A 13,949-nucleotide genomic window follows, 5' to 3' on the forward strand; every position below is an offset into this window, starting at 1 on the left:
TATGTATATGTATTGTATGTTAGTAAGGCTGTTTCTCCGTGTTAGATGTGATTGACAAGTACATTGATCAATCATGGCGATTGCGGCGGAGATGAAGAGTAGATCTATTCTGCCAATCAGAGTCACCGCAATGGAATAAAAGCAACCAATCCCCAACACGATTATTATCCCCTGAAGAAGTGACGCGCAAGCGCACGAAACGCGTAGGGTCAAAGTTCATCAGCTAATTTTACGGAACTGACGTGAGCAGCGTGACAGGCGTGTTTTGATCTGACAAGCAGGAAGAGGCTCTTCTCCTCGAGGTCCGGCCCCAGTGTCGGAGTATCCGTCCCAGAAGCGCGGGAAAGCATTGGAGCGCATCTGCTGACACTCCAGTGTTAGCGGAGTACTAGCTGTTACCTCACTGCAGTCGATATACTGTGCCTGTTTACTCCCCCCATCTTGTGAGTAGGATTCTGGTTTTAATCCACCGGACCAGCAGCAACACGGTCATCCTTATTCTAGCAATTTGTATTGTTTTTTATGTTGTATTAAATTAGCCTTTTATATTTTAGCTTTGCTATCATCTGTTGTTATTGTTTTTCATTTGGTGTGTATGTTTTGTATGTGGTGTTAGTCTTATGTTTTGTATGTTATCATTTGTTGTTTGTCAGCAGTATTGCACTATGATTTTGTCTTGTGTTTGATCCACATATCACTGGGTGCACGGCTGTGGAATCATCCATTTACTTGGAAGTAATATTCCTTCTTGCTGGTAAGGGGAGCGCTGATGATCCTCGTTATTAAATATGTGGAAAAAAGGAATAAAAAAATATATTGTGCAGACAATAAACAATGGATCCTATCTAATATAGGCAATTAATCTCACTCACAAATGCAAAGAAAATACGAGCAGAACAGACTCTTCTCTCTATGAATGGAGCTCTTTCTGCTATCTCCACATCTAATCCTTGGACACGGCTGGATAGACCCTGGATAGGCTCTGGATATATCCTCTATGATAAACGTTCTTTAACGTGTAGTCACCCGGAAAAGAAAGAAAGAGAACCACAATGGTGCAATATTGCTAGTATATAGTATATACATATTAAAATAAATGCATGTAGAAATAAGCGCACTCACATTTTGTGCAAGGGTAACATACGTGGGAGAGAATAGTAGTAACGCAGGGAGAACTCGGCAGCTACCCGGCTCGCGCACCACTGCATCCGCGTGCGTCACTTCCGGTGACGTCTCGCTTCAGGGCGGAAGTGCCTGCACGGTCTCTCCCGGTTGCTCAAGCTTTGCCAGTACTCTCTGTTAGCGCAAGTTCTGATGTCTCCCAGTCGATTCAACGCGTTTCGCTGTTGCTTTTTCAGGAATCGTATAGGCTTGCTGAATACATTGCCTATTTATAGCAACTATCTAATTGAATAACCAATCCTCTACTTCACAATTAACAATTAAGATAAACTTAACACAGAGTTGTGAGTAATAGTATCTATACAGGCTATGGGTATAATAATACCATACATCAACATATCAATATAACATTATACAAACTTTAATAAATATAACACTCATAAATAGCACCATATTACCCCTACTTAAAAAAATCTAATTAGATAATCTAGCATAGATCCCATATATTCTAGCCAACATACAACATATATATATATATATATATATAAAATACATTCTATTTAAAAAAGACGATGGAGGAGGTAGAACTATAAGGAGGAGGATAAAGAAAACAGTATTACAAACTATAAATATATGCAAAACAAATATATGTAAAACTGATCTTAAATGTTAATGTCTAACAAAATGTTATCTTAAAAAATGTACAGCAGCAATGGGATATAATAGATCAATAGGAAGCACAGGACTGCAGAGCCATCTTAAGTGAGGGTTTCAGCCAGGAAGCGTGGATATCCTTGCCACTGGTGTCAGAGGTGAATCACCCTCTGCAGCTGTGTAAGGAATCGGGAAACGCGTCCTTTGCGACGTGTTCCTTCCTTACCTAGTGCTGCTGCCGCAGCTCCACTCTCCGCTTATGTGCGCAACCCCGCTCTGATTACATAGCGCGCGCGCACCCGCAGCTCTTCAGCCCCGGCCACGGAGTTTGGCTCCGCCCCCCGGACGCCGCGTGCACGTGACGACGTGCAACGATCCCCAGCTGCGTGTCTAGCATCATCTGTGCCTCTAGTCTCCTGCAGCCTATCCCAGCTTCTGCTGTGGCCGCGCCCCCGCTCCACCCCCTGTCTGTCTGTCTGCCTACATATACCCTGGTCCTGCTCTCAGTCAGTGCTCAGCATAATCCGGTGTAGCCTCGCTGCTTCCTACAGTTTTGCCTTGTCTTGTCCCAGTCTTGTCTTTCAGATTAACCTCTTGTGTACCGACCTGGCTTGTAAGTGAACCCCTCTGGATATTGACCTCGGCTTACCCTCGACTATGGCGACTTTTCTACCCCTGATCACGGCTAAACGGACCTGGACTATCCCACCATCTATAATCCCAGACCACGGGTAACGGACCTGGACTATCCCACCATCTATAATCCCAGACCATGGCTAACGGACCTGGACTATCCCACCATCTATAATCCCAGACCACGGCTAACGGACCTGGACTATCCCACCATCTATAATCCCAGACCACGGCTAACGGACCTGGACTATCCCACCATCTATAATCCCAAACCACGGCTAACGGACCTGGACTATCCCACCATCTATAATCCCAGACCACGGCTAACGGACCTGGACTATCCCACCATCTATAATCCCTGATCACGGCTAAACGAACCTGGATTATCCCACCATCTATAATCCCAGACCACGGCTAACGGACCTGGACTATCCAACCATCTATAATCCCAGACCACGGCTAACGGACCTGGACTATGCCACCATCTATAATCCCAGACCACTGGCTGTGGAATCATCCATTCATTTGGAAGCACAGGACTAGAAGAGTTCTTTGGACACTGCCTCCATTTGGACTTAAAGAGACATATACATGGACTTTTAAGGCGCCGGATCTTACTGTTTATCAATAGAAATGTATTACTGACAGGCAGGGGTAATGGAGGGCTTTACCTTTAATAAAAGCGCCACATTTACCTCTACAGTCACAGGGAGTGCAGTGAGATGGGGAGTGTGGAGAATGGGGGGCAGGGCGATGGGGAGTGTGGAGAAGGGTGGGTGCAGTGAGATGGGGAGTGTGAAGAACGGGGGGCAGTGAGATGGGGAGTGTGGAGAATGGAGGGCAGTGAGATGGGGAGTGTGGAGAACGGGGGGCAGTGAGATGGGGAGTGTGGAGAATGGAGGGCAGTGAGATGGGGAGTGTGGAGAACGGGGGGCAGTGAGATGGGGAGTGTGGAGAATGGAGGGCAGTGAGATGGGGAGTGTGGAGAACGGGGGGCAGTGAGATGGGGAGTGTGGAGAACGGGGGGCAGTGAGATGGGGAGTGTGGAGAATGGAGGGCAGTGAGATGGGGAGTGTGGAGAAAGTTGGGTGCTGTGAGATGGGGCGTGAGGAGAACGGGGGCAGTGAGATGGGAGTGTGGAGAAGGTTGGGTGCAGTGAGACGGGGAGTGTGGAGAAGGTTGGGGGCAGTGAGATGGGGAGTGTGGAGGAGGGGCCATGAGATGGGGCGTGGAGAACGGGGGGCAGCGAGATGGGGAGTGTGAAGAAGGTTGGGTGCAGTGAGATGGGGGTGTGGAGAATGGGGGCAGTGTGGTGGGGCATGTGAAGAAGGGGGGGCAGTGTGGTGGGGCATGTGGAGAAGGAGGGGCAGTGAGGTGGGGCATGTGGAGAAGGTGGGGCGTGTGGAGAACGGAGGGCAGTTAGATGGGAGTGTGGAGAAGGTTTGGTGCTGTGAGATGGGGCGTATGGAGAAGTAGGTGCAGAGAGATGGGAGCTTGAGTAAGGGGAACAGATTGCTGCATATACTGATATATATTTATGTATTTTCGTCTCTTTGTGGAGCATCAGAACATGATACGGGGGTTAATATTCTGTAATTTGGATACTTGAGATGTGAGGTGGAATTTGAATATGTACATACAGGTGCTGGTGTATACAGAGTGGTGTACATACAGGTGAGGGGGTGTATAGAGAGGGTCTACATATGGAGAGTTGTACATACAGGGTGTATCTGTTGTGGTTTAGTTATATGTGTGGTTACTTCCTTGGAGTGTGTACAGGTGTGTGTCTGTTTCCAGTAATAGGTGTTGTAACTCTCTGGAGGTGTATACAGGTGTGTCTGGTTCTTCTGGAAATGGGTTGGATTTCTCACTGGAGATGTGTGTGTGCGGGTGTATATATCTATATCTTATTATATATTTGTGAAAGCACTGTATGCCTGTCTGCATCTCCTGTGTCCCTAGGGGAAATCTCATTGGTCCCTTGGGCCGCCCGCCCCCGCACCTCTCATTGGCCTGAGGCGGAGTGACGACACACACACACACACACACACAAACAGAGCACTGAGCGGCTCTCCCCCCCCCCCCGGCGCTCCCCCCCCCCACCCACACACACAGAGCACTGAGCGGCTCTCCCCCCCTCCCAGCGCTCCCCCCCCACACACACACACAGAGCACGCGGCTCTCCCCCCCCGGCGCTCCCCCACACACACACAGAGCACGCGGCTCTCCCCTCACAAAGGCCGCTCCCCGTCCCAGAGGCCTCTCCTCCGGCTGTCTCCGCCTCTCCTCCGGCTATCTCCGCCTCTCCCCGCGAGAGGCACAGCACCTCCACTCCTCACTATTTGCTCCACATTCCTCCCACAAACAGCTGTTGGACACAGTGACGTAAACCAACGCGTTTCGTCAGCTGTTGCACCGACTTCTTCAAGGGTGTGTCCTAAGGGAATGGTGATGAGCCTTTTTAGGGCTATTTTAACCCTGATTGGTCAATATGGAAGGATACATATATAACTATTCTTAGAAAGAAATTCATTAATGAATGTTCAAAGTGAATTAGAGTATACCACAAGAAAGTCAAATAAAATGAATAAAATATGAAATGTAAATATATGAAATGAAATAAAACTATCACAGAATCATCTTTGAACATATAATCCAAAAATATATTTTACATATAAAAAACATGATAATATGAATTGAATCAATTTGAAAAAGGAAATAAATAATGTGTAACATTGTTACGCTTGTGCTCCTACACACAAGCCAAGGGAAAGGGAAGGGACCCATTAGCGAGGTGGGGAAGGGAGCGAGTTGCCGCGCAGCTGGGGATCGGCGCATGTAGTCACGTGAACGCGCCGCGCGCATGAGAATGCGCGACGCGTCCGGAGGTGCGGAGCCAAGCTCAGGGACACGACTAGCCCAGCTGTATGTGTGCGCATGCTCTGGCAGCAGAGCGGGGATGCACGCATTCTCAGGCACCAACGCGGGGGAAAACCAACGCTTCAGCACAGGAGTCGGGCACGGGAACCAGGAACATGGAACAGGAACATGGAAGGAGCCGGGGAGGATAGAGTCCAGAGCACAAGGACACAATAGAAATGCTACTTGGAGGATGTCCAGCCTCCTTATAGGCATAGTGCCAGTAACAGAAGAGTGCAGCAAATACAAAGTTCAAACAAAGTAAGGGTTCTTTGGCCAAGGTATTGTAAGCCTGCTACCACGTCAAGGTAAACCCTAATCAGCACGTCCTACACTACCCGCATGGTAAACTAACCTCAGTAGTAAATGAGTCACTGTCCCAGTCTTCCGGAATCCAAAGGAGAAGAGTAAAGGTCCCAAGGAGGTCCAGGCAGGAACAGCATGCGATGGAAGTACTAGCAGGAACCAGGGCAGGCAGCAAATGACTAATAGCAATGTGAGTCAGAGTGAGACTTACTTCCTGTCAGGAGGAAGAGGGCAGGAATTGACAGAAAGCAAGATGGCGTAGGAAGCTTCAAAATACTTAAAGACAGGATCTTGACTCGCAGCTAGAGGGCAGCGCCCGCCACACAGAGAATCAACAGGGAATCTTAACTCGCAGCTGGAGGGTGGCGCACGCCATACATGGAGACATCAGGGAAACTAGGCACAAAGGTAGAGAATACGCCACAAGGGGGCGTGAAACTTGACTCGCAGCTGGAGAGTGACGCACGCCGTCACGTGTACGCGCCACGCGTGAGAGAATGCGGGACGCGACCGGGGGTGGTCGGGCTCCTTGGTACAAGTGGGGAACCGCGGGTGCGTGCATGCTCTATAAGGAGAGTGGGAACTGAGATGCGGCAGGTAAGGAGGGAGCACGCCGCAGGGGCGTGTTCCCCGGTTCCTTACAAATATATAATATAAATAACCTTTAAATCTATCTATATATCTAAAACTGAAAGTGTTGTTTGTGCGTCCCTATAGACCATTTGATTGGTCCGTCGGTCCGCCCACCCTCCCACGCCTCTCATTGGGCGGTGTGTCTCGCGCCCCATGTGTCCCGCCCCCTAAAGGCTCTCATTGGCGGGAGTGTCTCACCCCCCCCCCCTGTGTCCCGTGCAGCCATACCATCCTGACCTGTCTCAGCCAAAGCCACCTCACCTCCACCCTCCACCAACTCACCCAAACTACCCCCGCCGCACCACATCAAACCCCGCACCCGCCAACTACCGCCTCTCCCCCACCCGCCGCCTGACATTGCTCAGCCTTTCACCCCCCTGCCTTTCACCCCACCCTGCCTTTCACCCCCCCTGCCTTTCACCCCCCTGCCTCTCACCCCCCCGCCGCCCTTGCCTTTCACCCCCCCCGCCGCCCCTGCATTTCACCCTCCCCCCGCCCCCCCTGCCTTTCACCCTCCCTGCCTTTCACCCCCCCCGCCGCCCCTGCCTTTCACCCCCCCCCCCCGCCGCCCCTGCCTTTCCCCCCCCCGCCGCCCCTGTCTTCCCCTCCCCCGCCGCCCCTGTCTTCCCCCCCCACCGCCGCCCCTGCCTTTCACCCCCCCCGCCGCCCCTGCCTTTCACTCCCCCCGCCGCCCCTGCCTTTCACTCCCCCCGCCGCCCCTGCCTTTCACCCCCTCCCCCCCCCACCGCCCCTGCCTTTCACCCCCCCGCTGCCCCTGCCTTTCACCCTCCCCCCGCCGCCCCTGCCTTTCACCCCCCCCCGCCCCTGCCTTTCACCCCCCCTGCCCCTGCCTTTCACCCCCGCCCCTGCCTTTCACCCCCGCCCCTGCCTTTCACCCCCCCCGCCCCTGCCTTTCACCCCCCCCGCCGCCCCTGCCTATCACCCCCCCCCCCCGCCGCCCCTGCCTTTCACCCCCCCCGCCGCCCCTGCCTTTCACCCCCCCCACCGCCCCTGCCTTTCACCCCCCCCCCGCCGCCCCTGCATTTCACCCCCCGCCGCCCCTGCCTTTCACCCGCCGCCCCTGCCTTTCACCCGCCCCTCACCGCCCCGGAATATTCACTTTTCAATACCACTTTTATTATAGATGCTATTGATTTTTTATTAACGCACAATTATTTTTTGTTTGAGCACAAATTTTATTTACAATTAAAAGGCACGGCAAAGTTTTGCCCCCTCTTATGCAAATTTATTTATGGGGTGGTGGGAGTCACAATTTCTTTTTAGTAGTAATAATCACTTTAGGAGTAATATATATTTATATGATTACGCCTAGAGGGGTGGGCATCTTTTGGGGACACTTATTGGGTGAAGTGACCAAAGGACACATCGGGTTCTGTGGACACCGTGTGGGGGTACACGTGGTGGGACAACGCCCTGCGCAGCGAGGTAATAGCTGTAACCTCTAGTATTGCTAGTGCATGTAATGTTTATGGTTATTGCTCATAGAAATGGTTGTTATTATAATCTGTGGATTGTTATTAATAGTTCCTGCTCGGGGTTATCTCATCCAATTGGGATCCCGTGCAGGTGGAGGCGCTGCAACTCAGTAAATTCGTTACCCCAGGCTCCCAGTGGCGGAGACTCAGATCTCTGTGAGCTGACAGGTAAAGCCAGCACCAATAGACCCTTCACACTAGAGGGAAAGAGGGCTACAATAACATACAAAATATATATTGTTTTGAATGCCGAATAACATGACATGACAATTATCACTTGGATTTTGCTCCAACACTATATGTTTTTATTGTGGACTATTATCTATGCTACTCAGCATAGAGCTGGTATTCGGTTATAACCTTTTTTGGCTATAATCACTGATCCCTGGGGCTGCAGGAGTGTGCCAGGCTATGCACGCGGGTGCACCAGGCTATGCGCGTGGGTGCACCAGGCTATGCGCGCGGGTGCGCAGGCACTATAATTCCAGCCTTACTGACACTCAGGTGCTTAGAACTCTCAGACTTGTAACCGGCTCTGGCTGGAACTGGATGGAACCGGCTCTGGCTGGAACTGGCTGGAACCGGCTCTGGCTGGAACTGGCTGGAACCGGCTTTGGCTGGAACTGGCTGGAATTCCCCCCAGAACTCTGACTGGAGTTTTCTTAGCCACAGAACTAACAGGGCCTCTCTCCTCACCTTTATACCTCTTGTCACAACATGGAAACATTAATGGAGGGATAAGGCCAGGTGCCTTCATTATGTTCCAGCCCCTGATTGGTGGGTTTAGCAGAGAACATTAAAAGGGAAACATGAAAATCATTACATGCAAAGGTCACATGAAACTTTGCAACATTTCTCCTATACAACCACTGTGACGATAGTGAGGGTTTGGCCCGGGATTAATGGGGTTACACCCCAAGGGCCCCCTCTAACCTCGCCAGGGAGACAAGGGGTTAACTGGGCTGAGGCCCAGAAATGTGATTTCACCTTTGTTATAACCTGTAAATGTATTCTCCCCTGTTCCCCTGTTCCACGGCAATGTCTGGTTAATCAGTGTTTGCATAACACACACACTGGATCATCAGGCGTTAATAAGCTACAGTTTAAGGAAATTCCATTGTACTGTGTCTTTTTCAGGAAAATTGGACTTCAAAGGGCTTAATTGAAGTTGAATGTGAAAAGCAGAAGGGTTTTTTAGTGTACAGTATGTTAATACCTGTTTACCGGCAGAATGCTAATAGTGTGCTAATGCTAATGTACAGGCAGAATGCCTGCCCTTTGTAATGCGAGACCCAGGAAGGGAAGTGTTTGTTATTCACACCTTCCAGCAAAAGGTATCCCCAAGCAGGATATCTGAATGGGTGACCTTATTAAATATAAGAATATTATGAGATGTCCTTGGCTGAACCGGCTAAGAATTACATAAGTGTATTGGCGGGAGTTAGCCGATCTTTTGAGTCTAAACACTGTATATGTAACTGCGGCTAAATGCCAGATATTAATCTCTCTAATAATTTTCATATTACACTGTAATTTTTGGTCTCTCTGCGAGCGACAGGTGGGACAGAATGCATTAATATATCCCACCTGATTGTATGTATTACTGAACTCAAGTTATGAGGTGATTTGCAGTAAATATGAAATTTTGGTTGAGTTCTGAGGAACCCCCCTGTTATGATAATGAGCCGGAAGGGCTAGGACTCACATTACCTGGCCATCAAAGGCTAATTGCTTATGCTTGGCCCAAACTGACCAAAAGGAAATTAACCAGAGTAAGTGTAACTTTTTACACTGGACTCTGGAAATCCCAGCCGAGCTTCAAAAGCTTCAAAGGGGATTTTACTAGACGACACGGAGCCGTAACCTAGGGATACCAGGGTTGAAATGATATATAAGTCAAAGTCCCCCTTTTATCCAAGTTGTTCATGTTGTTCATGCAAAGTTCTTCATTGTTCTTCATGCAAATGATCTTCATGCATGCATGTATCCTGCCTGTTTTGCTGTGATGTCAACTGAAATATGGGAGAAGTGGCCAGTCTCTAATCCTGATGGCTTTCTTGCCATAATCTTTACGTAAGTGTCTATATTTTGCCTGTTATTTTTACATATCTGCTGTGTTCACCTTTATCAAGGAATAAAATCACTTTATTATATCTTAAGTCTCGTCCCAGTTCAAACCCAGGTATATATATTTATATATATAGTTTTGGTGTCAATTACAGCCTGTCGCAAGCTCTCGTGACAGGCTTGTAATTAACTGGTGGAAGCGGTGGGAGGCAAAGTTCTTCATTGTTCTTCATGCAAATGATCTTCAGGCCTGCATGTCATCAGGCCTGTTGTGCTATACCATCTTGATTGCTGAGAAGAAATGCCATGCATGTGTCCTGCCTGTTTTGCTGTGATGTCAACTGAAATATGGGAGAAGTGGCAGTCTGTGTCCTGTTGGCTTTCTGCCCTAATCTTTAAGTAAGTGTCTATATTTTGCTGTTATTGTATAATCTGTTGTGTTCACCTTTATCAAGGAATAAATTCTATTTATCATATCTAAGTCGGAAGTTAATAATCCTGATCAAAGAAGTAATTACCTAATTGTTTATGCGGGAGGCAGGCACAAGGAATAGTTAAGTGTAACAGTTCACACTTACAATGGAAGCCAAAAGCCTGCTTCAAAAGGTTTTATTGATAGGGCCAGGGGGGGGGGGGGCTACCCCAAGCAGGATATCTGAATTGGTGTCCTTATTAAATATAAGAATATTATGAGATGTCCTTGGCTGAAAAGGATAAGAGTTACATATTTGTAATCGTGGGATTTAGCATATCTTTGGGAGTCTAAACACTGTATATGTAACGGCTACTAAATGCCAGATATTAATATCTCTATTAATTTTCATATTACACTGTAATGTAGGGTCTCTCTGCGAGCGTCAGGTGTCAAGGAATGCATTAATATATCTCACCTGACTGTATATTTTACTGAACTCAAGTTATGAGGTAATTTGCAGTAAATATGAAATTTTCGTTGAATTCTGAGGAACCCCCCTGTTATGATAATGACCAGATGTCTAGGACTTAAGTATTGTTCAAAGGGTTTTGTCACCCCACTGTGTACCTGTGGGCGGAGAAGGCTCAGACCAGAGCAGGTTTTTAAGTGTTCCATTTAACACCTTCCAACAAAGGTTTTCCTGCCAGAAAAGCAAATGGATAGACTGGCTGGCATTCCTGATGCAAATGTGGGGCTTCAGAAATGAGACCCCAGAGTTCTACTGCGCCTGTGCCAACTAGCAGGGGGGCATGGGTCAGAATGCTTTCCCACGTTAGTGAGTGGCTGGAGGTAATTGAAAACCAATCACCTGTACTTAAGGTTATGGATAGGGCCACAAAAGGTATATAATCTGTGGTCAAGCCCTTATCCAGTGTTGTTCATGCAAAGTTCTTCATTGTTCTTCATGCAAATGATCTTCATGCATGCATGTATCCTGCCTGTTTTGCTGTGATGTCAACTGAAATATGGGAGAAGTGGCCAGTCTCTAATCCTGATGGCTTTCTTGCCATAATCTTTACGTAAGTGTCTATATTTTGCCTGTTATTTGTACATATCTGCTGTGTTCACCTTTATCAAGGAATAAAATCACTTTATTATATCTTAAGTCTCGTCCCAGTTCAAACCCAGGTATATATATATTTATATATAGTTTTGGTGTCAATTACAGCCTGTCGCAAGCTCTCGTGACAGGCTTGTACAGGCTTGTAATTAACTGGTGGCAGCGGCGGGATCGAACTGGACCTGGATTACAGTATTCTGCGGGGTACTGTGATCCAGTGGGAACTTGATGGTAATTGCAAGTTCCTGGGACTAAAGATATTGAACACACAGTGTACAACATATAACACAAGATATGGCACCTCCTCACTGTTCCCCTACTTGTGAGAAGCATTGCCTCCAGAACCAAAGTGCCGGCCATCCGTCTGACTGGAGCCGGGCACTGAGACCGGAGGAGTGCATCAAGTCGGCGCGGGGAGCAGCAGCCAGCAAGGCTGAGAGAGAGACAGCAATGGGTGAGCATGAAACCCGGCAGGCTGAGCAAAGATCCACAGCTGCAGCTGCTGTAACCATTACACCGCCCGGAGAGCAGGGAAGGGACCCAGCTCTGGGACGGCAGAGACTTGTGGAGGGAGCGGGTGGTCTCGGAGACCATGGAAGTCTTGCACCAGGAGAGGTATTGGCCGTTGCGGCGGCCAGTCCATTTTACCCAGAATTGCTGGCCCTGATGTTTGCGCAGGGAGAGATGTCCCCAGCAGAGCGGCTCGAGCAGCTAAAGCTGGCAATGATCCGACCCGCTTATCCCCTCCCGGAGCCCGGCGCTCCAGCAACTCCGCTCTGGACTACGTTGCCCCTTGCTTGGGTTAGTCCACCGGTGGCGGAGAAGCACCGGCAGTTGCTGCGGCACTGCCAACAAATGGGCCACAATAATGCCCAGTGCCCTGACCGTGCGCGGTCAGGCGAAGAAGCCCCTCAGGGCCAACGCTCATGAGCTGCGGAACAGATGACCCAGTTAGCGGCATCCTATGATGGCTCCCGCCCAGCCGGGGCGACAACCCTCCTCGGGACGTCTCCTGGAGAACCTGGAGAACCTGGACGGGCTGCATCAGCAACAGCGGCGGAGAGCAGCGGCCATCCACCTGATCCCGGCGGAGAACCAGCGGCGGCGGCAGAGAAGAAGCCGCCACTCCGGCATCCTGCCGGCGGCAGTTTTATTTGGGGGGAGGGACAGGGTTTGCGGGAGGGTGTTATTTTACCAAGTTTGCATGGAGCTGTGTTCCTCCACAAAGACCTGGGACCCTTGTCCTGCACCGTTTTACCTGTACCCAACCCGGGCGCTGTTGCGGCAGCGGCCCAGTGCTGCCCAGCCCAGATGGGGCCGGCGGCGGCCGCTCCAGTCCCCCTGCAATTGGGACCAACGAAGGCAGCGGTCTCTGCGGGGACCAGCAAGGTAAGCCAGACCAAGTCGCAGACTGACTCTGACTTATGTTTCCCTATGACTGTACCCTGTTGTTTCACTATAGGGGTGACCGGGGGGTGGCAGGAGATAGGGGTACTAGGGGAGGGGAAGGACGGGCAGCTTGTAGGGCAGCTAGATGTCCCCATTACCCTGGTGGAGCAGCAAGGGGACTCTCAGTTAAGAGCCCCACTGTTGCAGCCTTGCTATGGGCTGGAGGTGTCCGGGCTTGTGGCAAAGTTAGACCACCCCCAGATTACCTGCCAGCCAAGAGCTAAGGTGGGTGCATCTGCACCAGCAACCCTGAGCTCATCCCTAGTAATGGGGAGACAGTGTCAGGGAGATGGCCTCACTCAGGTGTCCCTAGGATCCAAGTTAGGATTAGCTAGGGAGAAGCGGAGTGAGGGGAGGCTGCAGGTAGGTAGCCAGCATCAGTTTGCAGGGGAGGGGAAGGAAGGGCAGCTTGTAGGGCCGCCAGGCTTCCCCATTACCTGGGTGGAGCAGCAAGGGGACTCTCAGTTAAGAGCCCCACTGTTGCAGCCTTGCTATGGGCTGGAGGTACCAGGGGTTGTGGCACAGTTAGACCACCCCCAGATTACCTGCCAGCCAGGAGCTAAGGTGGGTGCATCTGCACCAGCAACCCTGAGCTCACCTCCGGTAATGGGGGCACAGCTTCAGGGAGAGGGGCTAGCCCCGTTAGCACCCAGCTCTAGGGTAGGATTGCCTGGGAGAGGGTTGGGTGGGCCAGTGGGAACCGGGGAGGGAAGGCAGCAAGTGAGCCAGCCAGTTTTCCCCGTTACCCTGGCAAAGCCTCAGGGGGTGTCTCAGATCAGCAACCCCCTGTTGCAGCCTAGCTATGGGCTGGGGGTATCATGGGCAGGGGCCAGTTTGTGCCACCCCAGAGATACCTGCCAGCCAAGAGCTGAGGCAGTTGCATCTGGAGAGATGCCCCTGGGCTCATCCCCGGTAATGGGGAGACAGTGTCAGGGAGAGGGCCTCACTCAGGTGTCCCTAGGGTCCAGGCTAGGATTAGCTAGGGAGAAGCGGAGTGAGGGGAGGCTGCAGGTAGGTAGCCAGCAGCAGATCTCAGTGAGAGAAGGAGGGCTAGTGGTAGCCAGGGAGGGAAAGCATCAGGTATTGACGCTAGAGTTTCCCGTTGCCCTGGAAATCTCATGCATGGGCAGACAGC

The 13,949-nt window shown here is 50.5% G+C and overlaps 1 long non-coding RNA gene across 1 annotated transcript in view; it reads left to right on the plus strand.

The window, feature by feature from the left end:
• LOC142502430 (uncharacterized) overlaps positions 1-13,949 on the plus strand; it is a 68,558-nt gene that overhangs the window by 14,189 nt on the left and 40,420 nt on the right. The gene's annotated exons all lie outside the window — the stretch shown is intronic.

Source organism: Ascaphus truei, chromosome 9 (genome assembly GCF_040206685.1).
Source record: "Ascaphus truei isolate aAscTru1 chromosome 9, aAscTru1.hap1, whole genome shotgun sequence".
NCBI lineage: Eukaryota > Metazoa > Chordata > Amphibia > Anura > Ascaphidae > Ascaphus > Ascaphus truei.